The sequence below is a fragment of the Octopus bimaculoides genome, chromosome 4, assembly GCF_001194135.2.
Source record: "Octopus bimaculoides isolate UCB-OBI-ISO-001 chromosome 4, ASM119413v2, whole genome shotgun sequence".
Classification (NCBI taxonomy): Eukaryota; Metazoa; Mollusca; class Cephalopoda; order Octopoda; family Octopodidae; genus Octopus; species Octopus bimaculoides.
In genome coordinates this window covers 86340057-86346824 of record NC_068984.1, presented here as the reverse complement: position 1 = coordinate 86346824, position 6768 = coordinate 86340057, and the positions used below count along the sequence as shown (strand labels likewise).

Sequence of the window (6768 nt, the reverse complement as noted above, 5' to 3'; positions counted from 1 at the left end):
TTCTTCTTCTTCTTCTTCTTCTTCTTCTTCTTCTTCTTCTTCTTCTTCTTCTTCTTCTTCTTCTTCTTCTTCTTCTTCTTCTTCTTCTTCTTGCTGCTGGTGTTGTTTAGCACCAGGTCAGCCTCGAGATTGAGTAGACTTTTATCAAAAGCATCCTTTTTTCTTTCAGTCTGCCTAAAACATCATCCAATGTGCCGTTTAATTTTTTTTAGACGATATGATTTGAAGTGAGAGAAACCTTTACTTCTCTTTCTAGCAGTTTGGCTGACCACATCGAAGTTCGCAGTGATGCTGTTGTTGTTGTCCCCCACCTCCTAATTACAAAAAATGGTCATTTGGTCATTTTTACGTATGTATAAACAATTAACTGCTTGTTTTCTTTGTTTTTGTTCATAGTCAACATGGAATAAACGACGAGATTAAATGCAATAAAATTTGATACAATGAAGTGGAAGGCTGATGTGTGAAATTAAGCTTTTATTTATTTAGAAAGAAAATAACGATCCAAATACCCAGTCATCCCCAACAAACGTATGTTTGCGCCTTTGAATAGGCATTTTAGCAAGTAAAGTTTACTAAATTCAAGAGATCAGATAGTATTGATTTAAAAATCCATACAGAATGAATGTGTATCAGATGCTATCGAACTATGTTTCTCTGTTACTTTTACACGAAGCTAATCGATTTTTTGCTTATTGATTATGGTGTTCAATGCAAATGTGCGTTAATAATACTGAAGGTAAGTGGGTACGTATCTTCTACCAATATTTTAAGTCTGTTATTATTACGAACATCAAAATATAATATATTCTATTTCGTTTCGTGTATTATTTGTGGTTGAGTAATATTGTTATCGTTAGCTAAAATAATACAACAGTTAACAACGAATAGTTTCCTATGAGAATAGCATTGTTGCTATTCCGTAATATGATCTCGTTGGTGTAAAAGGCTCCATGTCTTAGTCATGATGTTAAAGAGTGTATGTACACATGAATAAGACTGGAGACCAAAACAGTTTTTTTTTTATTTTGTAGACAGCAGCTAGTTTTGTCAAGGTGAACGGAAATAAAGACAAAAAAGGGCAAATAAATGTAAGAGAAAGTCATAATTTTTGAAAATATGTCATAGAAACATATCACATTTCATTTAAACAACATAAATAATTACGTAATCAAACAAATATTTGAAGTCGCTTATTAAAATAATACATTTGAACACAATGACAATGACAGCATAGTCTATATAATAGGATTGCGTGTATGTGAAAAAAAAAAAGAATCACGTTTTATTCAATGCCTTAAAATTATCTGCCATCTTAATGAAATAATAATAATAATAATAATAATAATAATAATAATAATAATAATAATAATAATAATAATAATAATAATAATACAAAAACATTAATTGAAGTATTATTGTGAATTTTTCCTGTGAATTTTTTTTTCTTGGACTTATCCTCACTTGCAACATTTTCTTTATTCTCTGGATTTGGAAAATATGTTTTTTTTTTACCGCACAGATTAAAGGAAGGCCTAGAGGGGAATTAGCTGATCCCACTATCTTTCACTATGGTGAAAGTCACCATCAATTACCGCAACGGAAATTGAATTTAAAATTTGTTAATTTAACATTGCAGGCTGTTTGTAATGAGCTTTAATGATGTAAAGGGACATCACCAATAAATGAATAACATCAATTAGGACTGGAATTGAAAAAACTGATCAGAACAACAATAACGAATTCAAAGATCGCAGAGAGGCATGGAAAGACAAATCATATAATTTAATGAGAATTAATTTCAATTATAGAAATATTGTTGACAAAATTAAAACAACCACTAGTAATCCAGGTAGTTGTAAGCCCCTCAAAAGACGCAACACCGTATTTTCTTGCGTACAAGTCGACGTAGTAATATAGTGTAAACATGTAGTGTAAAAATGTAGTGTAAAAATGTAGTGTAAACATTGAAACATCTTCACTATCATTCCAAATCCTAATACATTTCACATTAAATTTTTCTTCCTCTTAAGTCGTTTTAGTGTATAAGTTCACCCATCTTTTTGGGGGCGTAAATTTTGGTCTGAAAAATTCGTCTTATAATCCGGGAAAATCTCTTATATATTTCCCTAACTCTATTTTTGTTTAGCCTTAGCTCAATCTTAATCGAGCAGCTCATTGATCAAATGTGTTCCAAATGTGTCCTAAATGTGTCTATCGAATCTTTTGAGGATATCTAGAATTTACAGTCGGGAATGCGGGTATTTTGAAAAATACTTCACGGAGTGACGACCGTGCCCGGTATAGTTACGGGCCACCCTTTGGTAAGGCATAACACTCGTTCAGCCATGCTGCCAGGGATGTGGTGAAGTCATGGGACTGCAGCATGGCAGATTTTGAAGAAGCAGCGGAAGAGCTCAACTGAGCCAATAGTGCTTCTGACATTGATACTGAACGGGGGAATTCTAGAAGATCAACGGTGAAGATCACGAAGCTCTATCAAGAGAGTAATTGCAGTACATCCATAGGGCTGACATCCATTGTTGTGTAATCAGCTAATGAAAGGTTCACTATGACTCAAACTCCCAATTCAAATTCATAATAATGGAATTGGATAGCGAAAGAGTCATGGGAATCTGCAAAAGCAGCGAAAAAAGTATTTATTGTAGCTACTGTATCATTCTTTTAAAATTTGGTGGGTAGGATTTGAGAGAGATTTGACGACAATTCTAACGTATCAAGCGATCGACTAACTAGCTATGGCGTTGCGTTGATATATTTCTGTTGTATTACTGATGTGACCAAATCGCGTGCTACAAAGTAGCTCTTTGCTGTTTAAAGTTGCAGCTCGTGGAAATATGTTGCTTGAGTTCCTTTATCTATCACAGTTATAAAAGAGAAATAAGGGGATGGGGTGGAATCAACTTTTATAATTAATTAGTGGGTATAAACAATTCCGTTTTTCACACTTTCGCTTCAAATTGTTTAGAGCATACAACTACAGAACAAGAACGGTCCAGGATGGGAACCGCTTCTTGACCGATCTAAAAATATCAGTCAAATCTTTTCTCCACCAAATCACACTCTACCGTCTTAGAAAAGAACTATTTAAATAATATGGTCCTGTCTTTTCAGCAGATATGTAAAACACGGGATGGTCACGATTGGATTTCCTTTAATAACTGGTCTATTGGATCAAGGGTGGTTTGAGTTAAACAACAATATATCTTTTATGTAGACACTCATAGTAACCAAAGTTATTCTTCAGAAAATTATATTCGTATAGTCGCCAAACTTACTCTCTAGAAATGTAAAACTATTGAAATAACTTTTAAACATTTATCAGAAAGACAGAAGTAAATAAATAGTGAAATAACTTCGACGCATTTACTAGAAAGAAATAAATGATAGAAAAATAAAATGTAAAAATACTTTGACTTAGTGTAAATTACAAATTTGAGCTTGGTAAGAAGGTAGATTACAAATTTGAGCTTCGTAAGAAGCTAGATTGACTGGAAGAATTTGCTTTCATCGTTATAGGAGCTGAACTTTTGTGTCACTTAAAACCAACTTTTTGAATCATCACTATGAAGACAATAACCCCCCCCCCGCCACAAAAAAAAAATTCGTATGATTATTCATCTACATTAAAGTAATCAAAAGAAATCAAGTTGTGTCTAAATGATCGCTAATAGTCAATGTACACCGTTGACAACGTTCAGTAAGGAAGCCAATACAACTGAAGTTAAGTTTCTTAGCTCATGGAATTTTGCTCCAATCAAACATCTATGTTCTGGTGGCGAATTTGCTAAGAATACTGCTGAAGTTGTTGCAATGCCAGATATACAAAAAAGAAAAAGAAAAAAAAAACAGGTGACTAAAAACATACACTACACACCACAGAGATGTATCTCCCAAATCAATGCTGATGTTGCAGGAAAAATACACAAATGATAAAAGAACTCTTCATTTAGCTTAGCTCTACAGACATACAAGATAACTCAGAAATGGCATAATTTATTTGTTTGCTATGTTTATCAATATAATTTTATGTAACTGAAATGCAACTCGCACCATTTAATTTTAACGTATGCTTCGAGTAAATATTGCTGAAAAAGCTTTACTGATCTGCGAATGACAATGAAACCACCTGTGTGTTACAATAACTGTAGAATTAAAAAGGGTAACAGCGATTCAGGCGGTGCAATTTTTCTAAAATTTTCGGCTGAAACGTTGTGTTAACAACAAACAAGATGAGGACAGATATCCGTCAATTGTAAATAATGTAAATAATGAAAATTCCTAGATATGTACTAAAAATTTGAAACAAATCATTTTTAGAAAAATTGCACCGCCTGAATCGCTGTTCATATTTCTGCAGGAATGTATTTTCTCTGAGTGTATTTGCTTGTTCTTGCAACTCTACCAAACATATTTTTATATAGTTTATTCCAGGCAAACACTCTGAATTTTGAGAAGTATGTATGCAGTTTTATAAAACTTCATTTGCAACAGTAGTGTGAAGTCGACCATATGTTGGGCGATTATTTTCCGAGAAGAATAGAAGTAAAATGCTATGCTTTTCATTGAATTCTAAAACAATAGACACTGTTTCGTTCAAGTGTAGAAATTTTTACACCAAATGAAGCAAAAGAAACTGCTCGAATAAAAGTTCGGATATTTTTCTTGAAATTATTAACATCTTCATAATTTGTATCAAGGATTAAAGTCCATTAAAACAAGACTGCACAGAGAGAACTATGACTATGTGATTCTCTCTATCCAGGAAGAGTTAATGTCATGCCATAAAACAGTTCTGCTGGCTTAAAACGTAGGTTTGCTTTAATTGACGTACTGATTCTTAGAAATAAAATAGACAGACATTCTATCTGTCTGTGTTATCATATGCTTTAAATGATGTTTTAAGTTTGCAGTGAAAAGTGCTATCATGCCGTAATACGAATCTACTTAATATCCAACAAATGGGTTAATTCAGTAAATAAACTAGATTCAAATTGTTAGCCTCTGTCGATTGTTACTATCGTTGGAGTTCCAAAATGCGAAATCCATTTGTAAAGCAACGCTTTTGCTACCACTGCAGATAAAAAAAATCTCGACAACAATTAGTCAACCTTCTAGAACCTTCGGCAGAACTATTTAACGGGAAAATTTTAAAATCGAACCATGAGCCTTTTATGATGACACAATTAATTTTTTGTAACTGACTTTTGCCTTTTATGGTAATATAGTTAGACCGTGGGAGTCTAGCGAGATGGCTGGAATTAAAGAAAGCTTCACTGTGTGTGTGTTTGAGAGAGAGAGTGAGAGAGAGAGAGAGAGAGAGAGAGAGAGAGAGAGAGAGAGAGAGAGAGAGAGAGAGAGAGAGAGAGAGAAAGCGTGCGTGCATATGTGTGCAGAGTAGCGGTTGTAATACTTGATGCTGTAACATCTCGAATTGCTGCAAAATTGTACAAAAAGAAGAAATAAACGTTATATTGGTTCCCAGTGCTTTCAGATTTTTATGTAATCTAGTTTACGTGACAATATACTTTCCTAATGATGAACTTATTGAAAGAGATTAGATACATTTATCACACATTTATCTTTTGTATTAAGAAAAAAATAACCGTTCGCTTTTCAGCCCAGAGAATACGCGCTCATTTTTTTTTTTTTTTTTTTGCAAAAGGAAACTTTCAATTTTATGCTAAGGAAAATAATTTCACTTTCATGTAAAAGAAAACATTTTCCCTTTCTGATTGCTCTAAAGAGGTCAATTTTGATTCCCTTTGACACATAACACTCCATGATTAGCAGAATATATTATAGATTATAATATACTAGAGTACTCGAGCCGTCAATAATGACGGAATTGTTGTTGAAAAAGTTAACCCATGAAAGTTGATAATAGATGAGGAAGTAAATAAAGATTCCAAAATAACAGGAAGATAAGAAAATCATAGTTACCACTCTCGAAACACTATACAAATAAAATTCACAGAAGTTCATGAAGTGCAATATTTCTTGAATAGACATAAAGAGGCACCATTCAATTTTGGCCCTCTGAGTTTTCAGTCTGTAATTTCGAAGTGCTCCTAATCCTAACCCAGACCAGGTCATTTCACCATGTACACCATACATATTGCAGTAGACTGCACGCTAAACTAACATAGAAATTTCTTATGACTGTTGCGATACCGGGCAAATCATCTGAATTTGTGAACATTAAAACATTATGAGACAGTGACGGTAGCAGAATGAATCTCCGAATACAAAAAACAAACTGAACAACTCCAGCAAGTAGGGGGAAAATTTAGAGTGAAAAATTTTTGTTGGTCCTTCTGGAAAAAAATTAAATCAAACTTAAGTGTTATTGTTCCATACTACAGCAGCAACTAACCTCAAAAGAACTGTTCGGGCTACAATAATGATGAAGAGATTTTTTATAAATGTTGTGATGCATGATAAAACATCGAAATTTATGAATATTAAGACATTAGATAAGCATTAAGAAGGCAGAATGAACTTTCAAATACAAAATACAAATAGAACAGCTAAATAGAGACACTGTTGCAGTAAGAAAGTAGAAACGCAGTTGGTTAATTCAGAAAACTTCAAACTGTCTCATTAAGCATTGTGAAACAAATAGTAAAACATAAACAGAACGACTCCAGGTCATGTCAATGACTTAGAAATTAAATTTTAATTTTATAAAGTGAAAAAAATTCAACAGCTTCAAACGCTAAAGTGTATCTCACAAATATATATATA

At 33.1% G+C, this 6768-nt stretch overlaps 1 long non-coding RNA gene across 2 annotated transcripts in view; it reads left to right on the top strand.

Annotated features, from left to right (window-relative positions):
* LOC128247603 (uncharacterized) overlaps nucleotides 1-5481 on the top strand; it is an 11688-nt gene extending 6207 nt beyond the window's left edge. Inside the window, exons 2-4 of one of the 2 annotated variants that reach the window (XR_008263952.1) lie at nucleotides 260-349; nucleotides 1035-1091; nucleotides 4446-5481. This is a non-coding gene — a long non-coding RNA (uncharacterized LOC128247603). Of the gene's footprint in view, nucleotides 1-127; nucleotides 350-1034; nucleotides 1092-4445 lie in introns of those variants that run through there. The other variant, XR_008263951.1, reaches the window with a different exon arrangement.
* The last annotated feature ends 1287 nt before the right edge of the window (nucleotides 5482-6768 follow it).